Source organism: Rattus norvegicus, chromosome Y, assembly GCF_036323735.1.
Source record: "Rattus norvegicus strain BN/NHsdMcwi chromosome Y, GRCr8, whole genome shotgun sequence".
NCBI lineage: Eukaryota > Metazoa > Chordata > Mammalia > Rodentia > Muridae > Rattus > Rattus norvegicus.
In genome coordinates this window covers 16,474,949-16,492,302 of record NC_086040.1, presented here as the reverse complement: position 1 = coordinate 16,492,302, position 17,354 = coordinate 16,474,949, and the positions used below count along the sequence as shown (strand labels likewise).

The window sequence follows — 17,354 nt, the reverse complement described above, 5'->3', positions numbered from 1 at the left end:
GCTGGGCACTCTTTGTTGCTTATTAATTGTAAAAAATGGAATTGCAAAACAGAATTTTGAGTACACATTCAGAAATATATATATATATATATATATATATGTATATATATTCCTTATATGTCCTATAAGGAAAGTAAACACAAAAATTAAATACAATATTCACTCAATTAAAAGTCTGTAGGGAAAATCCTGGCCTTTGGGAAACAGAGAAAACCTAGGAAATTGAAGTGTATGTCACAGAATGGACCTGGGAATAGAATTATTATCCAGAATAAACTCCTCCACCCCATGTTCCTAGATCTTTTATAACCATGCCAAGTGCCTGATTAACTTTCTCCATTCAGAGCATGAAACCACTGATAAAGGAAAAAAAGTCTCTAGATTTAGAGAGATGGAGTACATAAAGGTTTCCCCTGTGTCACAGGAGACATACCTGGAAAACACAATATCGAATCTGGTCAATGTAAGGAAAGCTGCTTAGCATGTAGGCCATGACAGTTCTCAGAGACATCATCATTAGGCCCTGCCTGAAAAATCTCTTGTAACCTGGAGATACCTATCTTCTTCTATGATGTCACAAGTTTTGTCGTGACTGCAACTGCTTCTCATATATTCCTTCAGTACCTCTAGGGTTTCCTAACTGGCCTCTCATTCAGAGTAAACATCAATTTGAGAGGGTGAACAAAGAGGATGAAAAGATCAGATATGGGGAGACCAAAGGAAGCTCGCCTTCTGTCTTGGTATAAAAAGGAAGAAATGCATGGTCCTTGGTACAACTCAGTGAGTACTTGGTTGGGATTTAGTGGGATCTGAGCCTCCCACCTATGGGAATCAGGAACTGGTAGTCTCTCTGACGCATCTAGATTGCCTGTTATTATGGTTCCTGGAAATCAGAGAGTTTGTATCATTAATTTCTTTATTCCAAAAGCCAAGTGTTTGTAAGGGTGCTGTTGTTTTCCTGAGAGCTCATGGCCTTTCCTCTTTTTGACAAGAAGAAAAAGGTCCTAAGGAAAGAGGGAGATACAGGTATTGTTTCCCTAGCTCAGAGTAAACTCCTCCATGTTTTGGATATCTATAGTGCAGTCTGAGATGCTGCAGTGCTATGAGATGACTTCATCATCTCAGTCTTTCCACTAATATTTCCACTGAATACAACTTTAGGTTTCTGAGTCAATAGGTATGATTAGCTGTCAGTTTTCTCTTCTTTTATTTCTTTCATTTTTTATGTTTTAGCAATTTTATTGCACTTTTAACTTGATGTTTCTATCTTTACATTTAATGTTATTTCGTTTCCCAATTTACTGCCCATAAGATTCCTACCCGTATCCTTCCCCTTCTTCTCTAACACCTCTAGACTGTCTTCACATTCCCTTGAACTGGGAGACAAACCTAGAGAGGACCAATAGCTTCTGCTTCCATTGGTGATGAACAAGGTCACCCTCTGACACATGCAGTTAGAGCCATAACTCTGTCTTTGTACATTCACTGAATATTGGTCTAGTACCAGAGAGCTCTCGTTCATTGACATTATTGTTCTTATGGGACTGAAATCTCCTTCAGCTTTGTAATCCTTTCTCAATATGTGCCAAAACATGATCTGTTTTGGTTCACTGGTTCGTTCTAGCATTCACTTCTGTAGTTGACATGATCTACCTGTGTCTCTCAGGAAATATGTATATCCGGTTGCTGGCAGAATGCACTTTTGTCTACATAAATATTATCTAGTTTTGGTGCCTTGTGTGTGTTTGTGTGTGTGTGTGTATATATATATATATATATATATATATATATATATATATATATTCTTTTGGTGACTCCTACAGCTTTGTGGTTAGGTGGAATGGTAACATAGATTCTCAGCAACTAGGTCAAGAATGTAGAGTTCAGAAATGACAATGCCAAATACACTCCCTCCTGTTCTTATAAACCTACAGAAGTTGAGGTTTTACTGGTCCTCAAACCATTCTTCTTTCTGCCCATCCTCCGGTATCTTATGTTTGGCCTTCAGAGAGAATCATGGTAAAACATACAACACACAAATCTAGCAATGGGAACACAGGAAGTTAGAAAGTGTAGTACTGATATCAAATAGGACTAGAGAACTGAATTTATAGTCATTTTGTCCTTTGCTTTGCTGAAAATGGAATTGGAAACAGAATTTTTGAGTACAAATACAGGAATATTAGTAAAGTCTCTTATCAAGGAATGTACAATGAGAAAATGAAATACAATATTCATTCAATTAAGGAATGTATGCAAAATACTGGCCTTTGGGAAATGGAGAAAGCCTGGGGTATTGACCTGTGTGTCACCGGAATGTACCTGGTAGTAAAATATTATCTAGAAGAATCTCCTCCACTCTATGTTCCTAAATCTTTTCTAGCCACGCTAATCCTCTGACTAACTTTGTTTATTCAGAGCATGTAACCACTAATAAAGCAAAGAGAAGTCTCTAGCTTTAGAGAAATGTAATATGTAAAGGTTTCCACTGTGTCACCGGAGACTTTCCTGAAAATGGCACCCTCAAATCGGGTCAATGTAAAAAAAACTGTTTAGCAGGTAGGCCATGGCAGTTCTCAGTGACATCATCATTAGACCTCCCTGAAAAATCTCTTGTATCCCGGAGAGTCCTAGCTTCTTCTGTGATGTCACAAGTGTTGCCTGACTGCAACTTCCTCTCAGATATTCCATCAGTACCTCTAGGGTTTACTAATTGGCCTCTAATTTATTGAAAGCCGCCATTTGGGAGGGACAACACAGAGGACGATGTGATCAGACTTGGGGAGTAGGAAGCTTGATGTGCCCACCTCGACCAGCAAGGAAGACCCAACACCGTTGGGCTCTTCTTGCGAGCTTTTATTGCAGGAACACCTCATTCTTGATACGGGGGACCCCGGGGAACAAAGCCACTCACCTTAAGTACAAAAGAGACAGTGGATGTAAACTTGTCCTCTGGGGATTGGTGGAGTGATAGATACCTTATTAACATGTTTATCACCCTGGCCTTGTAAATGCCAAAATCCCAGGGACACGAGTATAATGGTTGTGTGCCGCAAACGACCACTAGATGTCAGTGCCATCTTTAGCCGCTCCGAACAGAAGCTGACCTTCTGTCTTGGTATAAAAAAGGAAGAAATACATGGTCAATGGGAAAGCTCCATGAGCGTTGAGTAGGGGTTGTGTAGGTTCACTGAAGAGATAGCCTTGATCTGAGCCTTCCACATATGGGAATCAGGACCTGGTATCCTCTCAGAAGCATCTGTACTTCCCTGCTAGTTATTTTCTTGGAAGTCAAATAGTTTAAGTAATTCATTTCTTTATCCCAAAAGCCAGGTGTTGGGAAGGACACTATAGTTTTTCCTTAGAGCTCATATCTTTTATCATTTTTCGAAGAAGAAAAAGGTCCTAAGGAAGAAAGGTAAGGCAAGAAAGTTATTGTGTCCTCAGCACAGAGTAAACTCCTCCATGCATTGGATTCTAATAATGCAGTTTGTGTCTGGCACTGATATCTGGGAGGGAGTATTGCTTCTAGATGAGACTTCATCATATCAGTCTTTACATTAGTATTACTCTGACTACTATTCCCTTACAGTGACCCCTTAAAATTCTGAGTCAATAGGAGTGATTAGCTGGCAGATTTCTTTTCTTTTATTTCTTTCATTTAAAAAAATTAACAAATTTTATCCCTTTTTAAATTGGATATTTCTAAATTTACATTTAAAATAGTATTTTCTTGCTCAGTTTCCTGACAATAAGATACTTTAACGGTCCCCTTCCCCTTCTCCTATAACCCCCCTAACTGCCCCTGGAAATTCCCTTTAACTGGGAGTCAAACCTAGGCAGAACCACGGGTTCACCTTCCATTGTTGTCCAACAAGGCCTTCTTCTGCAACATATGCATTAGGAACCATAGGTCTGTTCATGTACATTCTTTGAATATTGGTCTACTACCAGGATGTTGTTTCATTGGCATTGTTGTTCTTTTGGGGTTGAAAGGACCTTCACCTCTTGTAATCCTTTCTCAAAATCTACCAAGAAGAAGTCCCTTTTTTAGTTCACTGGTTTGCCACTAGAATTCTTGTTGTGGTTTGCCCTGAAATTATCTGTGTTTGATGCTAATTCCACTGCCGCAAGTTCAGATGCATAGTCCTCTACTCAGAACTCTGGTGACATCACCAGTACCACCTCCCCATTGAATTTGTAAAGTATATGTGAGTGGCAGAAATAAGATAGAAGGAGGGTTATAATTGGAAGAGAAGGAAAAATACACGGGAGAGAAGTTTGAAGGAAGAGGGAGAGACTAGAGGAAAAAAGAGAGAAAGGAAGATGACAGAATGAGAAGCCATGGTAGGTGAATTTAAGATTCTGCTGTGTAGTTACATGTCGTTATTAATGTTCCTAAGGGATAGATGGTACCAGATTTGTATGTTTAAATGGGCAATTAAGTCTAGTCAACTGGATCAAAGATTATTGTGTTGTGTATTCTTTATGTGAGGGTTTTTGAGGGTTTTTTGTATATGAAAGTGTGGTTGACAAGAAATATTAGGAAGTCGAGGAGTGGGAATGTGTTTCTGCCAATATATCTAGCAGAGAAATTCAGACACTTCAGTGCCAGAGTTAGCAGGGAAAAAGACTACTTTACTCTACCTAAATTTTTATATTTTTACAATGACATATTCACTTCTGTATTTGATATGCCCAAGCTGTGTCTCTCAGGAAATATCTATATCCTTCTTCCTGGCAGAATGCAGTTTTTAGCTTCATCAATCTTATATAGTTTTTTTAGTGATGTGTGTATATATATATACATGCGTGACTCCTACAGCTTTGAGGATAGGTGGAATTTTCATATGGTTTCTGTGAAAGAAGTCAAGAATGGAGAATCAACAAATGACAATGCCAAAGATTCCCTCCTGTTCTTATGAACATACTGAAGTTCAGGCTTCACTGCACCTCAAGCCATTCCTCTCCCTGCCCTTCCTCCTGTATCATATTATTACCCCAGAAAGAATCATGGTAAAACACCCCAAACCCTCATATCTGGCCCTGGGAACACAGTGCGGTAGTAATGCAGAAATGATATCAAATGGGCCTAGAGAACCGAATTCTATAGTCCATGTTGTCCTTTGGTTTACTGATGACTGGCAATTTTTACCTAAATTAAGTACTTGGGACTTTATCTTTTCAAGTAGGTACACAATATTTACATTGTTATATTCAATCTGTAGCTGGGCCATATTGCTGGGTCACATTTGTTGCCAAAATCGTTGCAGAAATGGAATTGGAAAACAGAAATTTTGAGTACTCATTCACCAAGATTTATAATGTCCTGTATCGAGAAATTTACAATAAGAAAGTGAAATACAATATTCATTCAATTTAAGGTCTGTAGGGAAAATACTTGCCTTGGGAAACAGAGAAAATCTACAAAGTTGAACTGTATTTCACGAAATGTACCTGAGAGTAAAATTAATATCCTGAAGAATCTCCTCCACTCCATGTTACAAGATCTTTTCTACCCATTCCAAGCCCTTGACTACATTTTTCAATTCAGAGCATGTAATCACTAATGAAGCAAAGAGAAGTCTCTAGCTTTAGAGAAATGGAGTATGTATAGGTTTCCACTGTGTCACAGGAGACATGCACCAGGAAAGTGCATCCTCGAATCTGGTCTATGTAAGGAAAGCTGTTTTCTGGTAGGCCATGGGAAGTCTCAGTGACATCATCATTAAGCCGTCTCTGAAAAATCTCATGTAACCCGGAGATTACTAGCTTCTGTGATGTTACAAGTGTTGTCGTGACTGCAACTGCCTCTCAGATATTCCTTCAGTACCTCTAGGGTTTACTAACTGGCATCTAATTCAGAGTAAACAGCCCACTTGGGAGGGAGAACAAAGTGGATGAAGAGGTCAGAGATGGGGATAAAGAAGCTGCCCTTCTGTGTTGGTATTAAAAATTGAAGAAATATGTGGTCCTTGGGAAAGCTCAGTGAGTCCTTGGTAGGTTTGAGTGGTATCGCTGAACAGATAGCACTGATCTGAGCCTTCCACATATGGATATCAGGAGATGGGAGCCTCTCAGAAGCATCTGGAATTCCCTGTTCTTATGCTTCCTGGATGTCAGAGAGTTTATACCATTCATTTCTTCATTCAAAAAGCCAAATGTTGGGAAGGGCACAGTGCTTTTCCTGAGAGTGCATGGCCTTATTCTTTTTTTACAAGAAGAAAATGGACCTAAAGAAGACAGGAAGGACAAGTATTGTATCTCTAGGTCTGAGTAAACCCCTCCATGCTTTGGATATCTATAGTGCAATTTGTGTCTGACACTGATATCTGGTAGAGAAGTGCTACTAGTTGAAACATCACCATCTTACTCTTTCAATTATTATTTCTCTGACTACCATTCCCGGAAACTGACTCATTAGATTTCTGAGTCAATAGCTTTGCTTAGCTGGTAGTTTCTTTTCTTGTATTTCTTATATTTTTATTTATTACAAATTTTAATTCTTTTTTTAAATTTATATTTCTATATTTACATTTAAAATATTGTTTCCTTTAAGAATTTCCTCCCATAAGATGCCTAACAGGTCCCTCTCCACTTCTTCTATAAACACCCCCTTTTACTGTCCCTTTCACATTTCCTTTAAATGCCAGTCAAACCAAGGAAGGACCAAGGGCTTCTCCTTCCATTGGTGTCGAACAAGGCCATCCTCTACTACATAAGCAGTTGGAGCCATAGGTCTTTCCATTTTCCGTCTTTGAATATTGATCTCATACCAGAAAGCTCTGGTTCATTGGCATTGTTGTACTTATGGCTTGAAAGCCTCTTCAGCTCTTATTATCCTTTCTCAGAATCTACCAACATAAAGTCCATTTCAAATTTCCTGGTTTGCCTCTAGCATTCACTTTTGTTTTTGCCATGATCTAGTTGTGTCTCTCAGGAAACATCTACATCCGTTTCCTGGCAGAATGCACTCCTAGCTTCATCAATCTTATCCAGTTTTCATGGTTGAATACATATATATGTGCACACACGCACACTTTGATGCTTCCTACATTTATTAAGTTAGGTGGAATATTTACATGGATTCTGCACAACTAGGTCAAAAATGTAGAATTTACAAATTACAATATCAAATAGATTCCCTCCTGCACTTATGAAGGTAATGAAGTGGAGGTTTCATTATTCCTCAAGCCTTTCTGTGCCCTGCCCATCCTCCTGTTTCTTATATTTGCCCTTAAGAAAAAATCATGGTAAAACATCTAAAACCTTCAAGTCTGGCCATGGGAACACAGGAAGGTAAAAAGTGTAGTATAGATATCAAATGTGACTAGAGAACTGAAATGTATAGTTCATGTGGTCTTTGCTTTATTGATGTCTGTTAATCTTTGGATAACATAAGGATTTGGGAGTTTATATGTGAGGTAGGTACACAATATTTACACTGTTATACTCAGTCTATAGATGGGCCCCCTTTGTTGCCAAAATCATTGCAGAAAATGGAATTGGAAAACAATTTTTGAGTACATACTCAGGATTATTTATAAAGTCCCCTATCAAGGAATGTACAATAAGAAAGTGAAATTCAATATTCATTCAACGAAAGGTCTGTAGGTAAAATCCTGGCCTTTATAGAATTAAGAAAACCTAGAAAATTGAACTGTATGTTACAGGAATGGACATGGCAATAAAATATTATCCAGAACAATCTTCTCCACTCCAAATTCCTAGATCATTTCTATCCATGCCAAGCCCCTGACTAATTTTCTCCATTCAGATGTCTCTAGCTTTAGAGAGGTGTAGAACGTACAGGTTTCCACTGTGTCACAGGAGAGAAACCTGGAGATGGCACCCTCAAAACTGGTTAATGTAAGGAAAGCTGTTTAGAGGTAGGCCGTGGTAGTTCTCAGGGACATCATCATTAGGCCCTCCCTGAAAAAACTCTTGTATACTGAAGAGCCCTAGCTTCTTCTGTTATGTCACAAATGTTGTCCTGACTGCAAATGACTCTCAGATATTCCTTCAGTACCTCTAGGGTTTACTAATTGGCCTCAAATTCAGAGGAAATAGTCATTTGGAGGGAGAACAAAGAGGATGAAGAGGTCAGAGATGGGGAGAAGGAAGCTGGCCTTCTGTCTTGGTATAGAAAAAGGAAAAATATGTGGTCCATGGGAAAGCTCAGTGAGTCCTGTGTAGGGGTTGAGTGGAATCGCTGAAGAGATAGCATAGACCTGATCCTTCCAAATACAGAATAAGGAGATTGGAGCCTCTCAGACGTAACTGGACTTCCTTGCTTGTTATGGTTCTTGGTATAAAAAAAGGAAGAAATACGTCATCCAGGGGAAATATCACTGAACCCTTGGTAGGAGTGGAGTAGTTATGTTGAAGTGATAGAATTGATTTGAACCTTCCACACATGGGATCAGGAGGTGGGAGTCTCTCAGAAGCATCTGGATTTCCCTGCTTCTAATGGTTCCTGGAAGTCAGAGAGTTTATATCAATAATATCTTTATCCCAAAAGCCAGGTGTTGGGAAGGACACTGTTCTCTTCCTTACAACTCATGGTTTTCTTTTTGCCCAGAAGAAAATACTCCTAAGGAAGAAGCGAAATACAAGTACTGTGACCTCAGCTCAGAGTAAACTCCTCAATTATTTGGAGACCTATAGTGCAGTAGGTGTCTGATACTGGTATTTGGGAGAGAGAAGTGCTGCAAATTTGGAGTTCATCATCTCAATCTTTCCACCAGTATTATTCTGACTATAATTCCCTGACAGGGACCCTTTGGATTAGTGAGTCAATAGGTATGATTAGCTGCTAATTTTCTTTTGTTTTCTTTCTTTCCTTTTTTTAAAGCAAACTTTACAGCTTTTTTATTGGATATTTACTTACATTTCAAATGTTATTTCCTTTACCAGTTTCTTGTCCATAAGATTCCTAACTGGTCTTCTTACCCTTCTTCTATAACCCCTTTACAGTGCTTTGAAATTTCCTTGAACTAGCAGTAAAAACTAGGGAGAACCAAGTATTTTATCCTATCACTGATTCCCAACATCGTCATACTCTGCCACATATGCAGTTGGAGCCATAGGTCTGTCCATACACAGTTTTTGAATACTGGTTTAGTACCAGAAAACTCTGCTTAGTTGAACTTGTTTTTATGGGGTTGAAAGCCCATTCAGCTATTGTAATCCTTTCTCAACATCTACAAACAAGGGGTCTGTTTTCAGTTCTCTGCTTTGCCACTAGCAATCACTTCTGTTTTTTAACATGCTCTAGCTGTGTCTCTAATGAAAGATGTACAACCTTTTATTGTCAGAATGTACATCTTAGCTTCATCAATCTTATCTAGTTTTGGTGCCATACATACATATATATATATATATATATATATATATATATATATATATATATATATTCCCTTTGGTGGATCCTACAACTATGAATTTTGGTGGAAATTTACATGGATTCTGTGCAACTAGGTCAAGAATATAGGATCCACAAATGACAATGCCAGAAAGATCCCTCCTGTTCTTATGAACCTGTTGAAGTTGAGGTTTCACCGGACCTCAAGCCATACCTCTCACTGCACTTCCCCCTGAAATTGATGTTTGGCCTGAAGAAAGAATCATGGTAAAATATACAAAACCCAAATGTCTTGCCCTGGGAACACAGGAAGGTAGATATTAGAGAACGGATATCTAATAGAACTACACAACTGCATTCTATATTTCATGATGTCCTTTGCTTAACTGATGTCTGGTAATTTTTGGATAAAATAAGGATTTGGGAGCTCATCATTTGAAGTATGTACACAATATTTTCACTGTTATATTCCCTCTATAGCTGGGCCAAGTTTGTTGCCGAATTCAATTCCAAAAAATTGAATTGGAAAAAAGAAATTTTGTGTATACATGCAGGAATATATATATATATATATATATATATATATATATATATATACATATATATATATCCCCCTATCAATGAATGTACAATCAGAAAATGTAACACAATATTCACTCAATTAAAGGTCTGTAGGGAAAATACTGGCACAGGGGAAACTGAGAAAACCTAGGGATTTGAACTGTATATCACAGGATTGCACCTATGTATAAAATAAATCGTCAGAAAAATCTCCTTCACTCCTTGTTCCTAGATCTCTTCTACCCATGACAAGCCCCTGACTAATTTTCTCCATTCAGAGCATGTAACCACTAATGAAGCAGAGAGAAGTCTCTAGCTTTATGGAGATGTAGCATGTAAAGGTTTCTACTGTATCACAGGAGACACTCCTGGAAAGGGCATCTCCAAAATTGTTCAATGTAAGGAAATCTGTTCAGCAGGTAGACTATGGCAATTCTCAGTGACATCACCTTTAGGCCCTGCCTGAAATGTCTCTTGTATGCTGGAGATCCCTATCTTCTCTGAGATGTCACAAGTGTTGTCGTGACAGCAGCTGCCTCTCAGATATTCCTTCAGTACACCTAGGGTTTACTAATTGGCCTCTAATTCAGAGTAAAGAGCCATTTGGGAGGGAGAACAAAGTTTATGAAGAGATCAGAGATGGGGAGAAGGAAGTTGGCCTTCTGTCTTGGTATAAAAGAAGAAATATGTGGTCGATTGGAAAGCTCAGTGAGATCGGGTAGGGGTAGAGTGGGTTCGTCAAGGAGAGAGCCTTGATCTCAGCCTTCCACATATGGGAATCATGAGCTGGGAGCCTCTCAGAAGCATCTGGACTTCCCTGTTCTTATGGTTCTTGGAAGTCAGACAGTTTATATCATGCATTTCTTTCTCCCAATAGACATGTCTTGGAAAGGGAACCATTGTTTCCATGAGAGCTCATGACTTTTACTCTTTTTGCCCAGAAGAAAAATGTCCTGAGGATGAAGGGAAAGACAAGTATTATGTCCACAGCTCAGAATAAACTCCTCCATGCCTTGGATTCCTACAGTGCAGGTTGTTTGTGACACTGATATCTGGGAATGGGAACTCCTAGTTAATACTTCATCGTCTCAGTTTTTCCACTCTTATTTCACAGACACAAACCTACAAATAATTGACTTCCTCTGTGCTGTGTGTGGCATACTGGATTCATCCAACTTATGAAATATATACTCCACAAGTAAGTTAAACCCAATGTTAATAAAAGAATTCAGAATTCCTCTTCTCTCTTGAGAAAGCATTCTGTGCATGAGCAATGCTTATGTTTTAAACTTTAAGAGCTATGACTTGAAAACAGTAACTACTGAATCCACCTTTTCAAACAGCATTTATTAGATATCTAGTGACTCAACTTTGATTTTATGTACTTGTAATGCTCAGTTCTCATGATTGTAGGATTGAACCAGGTTATTAATAGACATAATTCTGTAAGGACAGTAAGAGCTTTGACAATTCTTCAAGTTGGAAAACCTAAGAAACCATACTGCCAACAGCTTAATGCAAAATGGAGAAATCTGTGCTTGGGTAAATCCAGAGTTCTTGGACACTCCAATCTGCTGAAATATTAACTCTGTCAATCCTATAAAACTGCTTCTGTTACTCTTAATTGTTTTAATCTCATGAAATTTTTGCGTCCGTCCTTTTCTCTCTTTATAATTATCCCTATCAACATGTTAACACTGCACTTTAACGTTGTCCTTTGTCCTATAGTAGAATATTTATAGTCAAATTCTCGAGTTTCATAAAAGTTGGTGATTTATTGTAGTAAAATATTCTATTCACAGTTTATTGTATTATTCTTACTAATTCATTAAAACTGACCTATTTATATTATCTATTTATCCTTTTAACTCTAAAAGCTTTGATTTATTGAAGTCTTACAGTCTTTCAGAATATTAGCTGTATCGTTCTTATATGTATTCAGGATGGGTCATGTGTACTTCTTATGTCTTCGTACTAACAGTATGTTTTATAACTATGAAAATCCATGTTTTTTGTAATATATTTTAAGACTCTTTTGAGTGCAATATTTCCCTGATTTCTCTCCCATGGTTTGAAATTGTAATACAGAAAAGATAATGAGTTTTGTGTGTTAATTTTGCATTCTACTACCTCATGAATGTATTTTCAGCTTTAAGAAACTTATTTTTTCAGAGAAAAATTGTCTCTATTTATGATTACTTCTAGCTAATTCACAGTGGTCTTGACATTTTAAATATTTTTATCCACAATATTTTATTATATTATTATATTATATTATTATCAGATTATTGTGAGGGGTATTTTTGAATAGATTTTCTGAAAGTATGATTTGGATTGATGTAAAGGAAGGCTAAGGAATTTTGTGTGTTAGTATTGTATTCTGCTTTTATGAATGTATTTTGCAGTCTTAAGAGACTGATACATTTTTAGAGTTTTTAAAATGCTACCATGATATCTGCATATAAGAACAATTTAACTTCTTCATTTTTATTGTATTACCTGCATCTTCTTCAATTGTCATTTACCTTTATAGTGTACTACATATCTATGAAACCAGAGTATATTCTTTCCTTGTTCCTGATTGCAGTGGAACTGCTTTGAATTTTTCTCTCTTTATCACAATGATAGTAGTGGGCTTGCTCTACCTGGCCTTTATTATGTTGAACAATATCCTCTATATCTATAGCTTCTCCAGGACTTCTGCCTTGAATGAATATATTGTTTTTTACCGGTAATTTTTTTTGCACCTAATAAAATAATGGTGTCTCTGTACTTTTTTCATTTTATGTAGTACCATACATTTGTCATTTTATATATATATATATGATAAATCAAACTTGTATGTCTGGGATTTAAGAAAGCTTACCTGGTTGAAGATTAATTTTAATGTCGTCTTGAATCTGTTCACAAGGATTCTATTGAGAATATGTATGTATCAGTGGAAATTAGTCTGTAATACTCACTCTTCCTCTCTTTCTGTCAGGAGTCTGTAATTCTTTTTCCCTCTCTCTGTACCTTTCCGTTTTCTTCATTGGCCCCCTGTCTCACTCTTTCTCCTTTTTTCTCTGTCAATTGTTGGATAATACCAGATTCAAAATAGAATTTTGATGTATTCAATTCTTTTGTCCACTTTATGGAATAGTCTAAGAAACTGTCAATGCTCTTTAAATGTCTAATCAAATTTTTAAATTGAAAACATGTGGTCCTATGATATATTAGATGGGAGATATTAAATACCTGACTCTGTGTCATTGTTTAGTATAGTGCTGTTTAAATTATGCACACTGAGCTGATATATTATTGGTATATCAAATACATCTAGTAAATCATTAATGTTTTAAAAATATTATAGATTTCTGACTGTAAATATAAAAAGTGTTTTCTCCACATCTCCGATCTTCTATTTAATTTTGTTAATTCCACTTTTTCTTTAACCAATATGGCCAGAGGTTATTCCAATCTTGCTAATACTTTCCAAGAATGAACTCTTCTTTCATTCATTATATTGTTGTCTTCATTTTATTGATTTCAGCCGTGCTGAGATGGATACACATGTTATACCCCTCAAAAGCCACCCTGAAAGAAAAGGCAAAGAGACTGTAGGTGCAAAATTGTGGGGTGCATCAGACGGAAAGCGTGTCTTCATGATACGAGGAGTCCTGTCCTCATGACACACAGCAGCTGTGGTTCCCTCCACACCTTCAAGCCAGTCAACCGTCCAGAATGCAGTGAAAAGTCCTGAAATCTGTTACTCCTAACTGACACACTATGGACAGTTAGTGTCTTTTGTTGGAGTGTTGAACAATTTTTTGTAAGGGTTTATCATGGTGTTATTAAACAGTATTTTAATGTAGAAGATATACAAATGTAGAATTCAAAGAAAAAAGAGTAATGTGTGTAAAATAAATGGGAAAATTGTCATCAAAATACATTGGTGGAAATTCTCAAAAAAATAAAAAAAATAAAGTATATTCTACAATTTTATGTACATAGAGAATGTTTTATTATATAGGGATGTTTCATAAAGTGACCTTAATGAATTTTGTTAGCTAAAACAGATCTGCCAATTCTGTGAGTTTAATGGGAGCACATTATGTGATTTGGCCGTAGAAAATTTAATTTAAAGACGCTATTTTCAAAAATACTAAGCATTATTTACATGTACACGTTCAGCAATGAACTTCTTTAAATCACAATAAAAAACTAAAGAACTATATATCAACAAAAAATAATTAATTAGCCGACTACACATCTAAACAAAATATTCACAATTGAAGAAACTCAAATCAATAGAATCTAATGGCAAATATGTATCATCCTTATACATTAAGGAAATGCAAAACAAAATTATTCTGAAATTTTTTTCAACCCTTTCAGAAAACTTAGGTTAATAACATATGAGCCAACTTATCTTTAGTGTGTTATGGAGAGAGGGGAACATTCCTATTCTCCTGGTGGGAAGGCAAATTTCTATAACAACTTTTGACATCAATGTGATGTTTCTTTAGGAATGTGGAAATGGATACACCTAATGATATAACTCGAGGGTATATGTCCAAATGTTGATTCATCCTAGTATATAGACCCTTGAAAATTTGGAAATATTCAAGTTGTTCCTTAATAAAGGAAGACATAAAGAAAATGCGGTACTTTTACAGATTGGAAAAAGGAAAGCATGTAATTTTCAAGACAAGGAATGGATCTTGTGAAATCATCATAGATGAGACAATCCATATCAAAAAGGAAAAATTGGAAAGAAATTCACTTTAATTGGAATGTTAATTCTCCAAACTGTGTATTTGATATGTATGATAAGGTTAGTTTAAGTGTCAAGGGACATGGTACAGACTGTCTTCATTTTGGGAAGTACAAATATACTTATGGATTGCTGAGGGACACAGTCAGGAACAGTAATCTCAAGTGTGAAGAAAGAGGGAAGAGGGTGACAATGGAGGGATTATAGAGAAGTACAGCAATAACTCAGAGACAATTGAGGCATGGAATGGAAACATAATGGGATATAAATACAAAATATTTTTGTTTAATTTTACATTGAGGTAACTAAAGATTTATAGCTATAAGGACAAAAGATAAAACGTTGATTGGGTTTATCTATGTGAAATTTCAATACTAAGTAATTTATGAAAATTATGGATTTCAAATTTCAGTAAACCTGAAACAGTACAGATAATGAATATATAGTCATTAAGGAGACAGATGTGAACATCTCTACTGGAAACAAAAATATCTTATATTATAAACAGTATATGTGTAAAATAAACTATTCATTTGTTTATATTTCGAATGTCATTGCCCAAACTGGTAATTTTCTTGAATCCTCAAAGCCATTCTGATCCTCTTCATTTCTAATATGGTGCTCCCCCATCTCCTTGCCCACTTCCACTTTAGCCGTCCAACATCCCCCTTCCCTGGGATATGACGTCTCCACAGGAACAATTGTCTCCCTTCCCAGATATGGCAGATGAGGGCGTTGTCTTCTACATATGCTCTGCGATCTATGTAGCAGAAGCCATTAACTGACCCAAGTATATTCTGGTTGGTAGTAAATTTCCTTAGCCTCTGAAGGGTAAACTTAATGATCCTGTTGTTCTTCATATTAGGCTCCAATCCCCTTCAGATCCTTCAGGCATTCCCCTAACTCTTCTCATCTGGCTGTCATGTTACGTCAAATAGTTAACTGTATCTATATTTGTCACCATCAGGTGATGGCAGAGCCCCTCAGAGGACAGACATATTAGGGTTTTATCTGCAAGCACATTTTGAAATCTGGAATAGGTCCAGGATTTAGAGTTGTGGATGAAATGGTTCTTTTGGTGGGGTGGTCTCTGAAGGGCCTTTCCTTCAGTCTTGCTCTGTTTTTGAATTTGCATTTTTTATGCCTTGGATATTTATAGGATAAAGATTTTGAACTGTGTGAGCAGCACGATTCTTTCACTGGGGGGCATGTCTAGCTACAGGAGGCAGTCTCTAGTGGTTCTATCACTTTCCTGCTTTGTATTTCAAGTACCATCATCCCATTAGGTTTATGGGACCCTCTTGCATCCCTGTCACCTGTGACTTTCCTGGAGATACCCAAGTTCACCACCCACCACTGATGCTTTTTGTCATTTATTCCACTTTTCCTCTGTAATTATCTCTTGTCTCTTTTCATTGATACAACTCCCCCCACTTTGTCCATCATTCTCTACCTCTAAATAAGTCCCTCTGTCCCTCTGCCTTCCATGACTATTTTGTTCTCCCTTCTAAGTTGGTTGCATGTATCCACAATTTGGCCTTCTAACATGTTACCCTTAAATGCTCTGTATAGTGGGCATTCTGAGCTTTGGGGATAACATCCACTTGTCACTAAGTTCATCCCATATTATTTCCTTTTTGCTCTCTGTTTCTTCACTTATTTCCAGCTCCATCCCTTTGGCTACGAAGTTTTTTGTGTCCTCATTTTTAATACCTGAGTAGTGTTCCTTAGTTTAAATATAGCACATTTTCTCTATTTATTCCTCAGTGGAGTTGAGCTACATCACGCTTGTTTTCAGCATTCTACTATTGTAAGTAAGACTGCTGTGAACCTCTTTAACCACATGTCCTTGTTGTATGTGGGTCAAGTTTATGTATATGTGTTGACCTGAGTGGTAAAGCTGGGTCTTCAGGTAAAGCTATTTGCAATTTTCTCTGAACGTCCACATTGATATCCAAAGTGGCTATACAGGTACTAATCCCACCAGCAGTGGAGGACTCTTCCACTTTCTCTACATCCTAGCCCACTCTGCTACTGCATTTGTTTTTTGTCTTAGCCATTCTGATTGGTTTAACGAAGACTCTTATGTTCATTTGATTTGCCTTTTTGTGAACTAAGGATGTTAAACATTTCTCAATATGTTTTTCACCTATTGAGATACCTCAGTTGAGAATTCTTGGATAGCTCTCTAATCCAGTTTAAAAGTTGGGTTACTTGGTTGTGGGGAAGTTTACCTTTCTGAGTTCTTTCTATATTTTTTATTTTGGCACTCTCTCAGATTGAGGGTTGGTAAAACTCTTTTCCAATTGTGTAGGTTGCTATTTTCCTATTGGCAGTGTACTTGGCTTTAAAGAAATTTTTCAAAATGATGGGATTTCATATATTGACTTTTGCTCTTAGAGTCTCAACCTTTGGTGTTTTGCTCTGAAAATTTTCTGCTGTGCAAATGTGTTCTAGGCACTTTCTGACACTGTCCCTTCTTTTGGCCTCTGCATACCTGATTTTGTGTGGATTTCCTAGATGTATTTGGACTTGAACTTTGATGAAGGAGATAGAAGTGGATCAATTGGCACCCAGGTCTATCCAGACCACCAGTTAGGGTAAAATCATTTCTTAGAACAATTTGGTTATGTATAACAGACTTAGTCATCAGGGAAATGCAAATCAAAGCAA

The 17,354-nt window shown here is 37.0% G+C and overlaps 1 long non-coding RNA gene across 1 annotated transcript; it reads left to right on the top strand.

Annotated features, from left to right (window-relative positions):
• Positions 1–213: 213 nt before the first annotated feature.
• On the top strand, positions 214–13,909 carry LOC108353413 (uncharacterized). The gene is made up of 3 exons (XR_005498715.2): positions 214–780; positions 11,040–11,123; positions 13,458–13,909. It is a non-coding gene; the product is annotated as an uncharacterized LOC108353413 (long non-coding RNA).
• Positions 13,910–17,354: the final 3,445 nt, after the last annotated feature.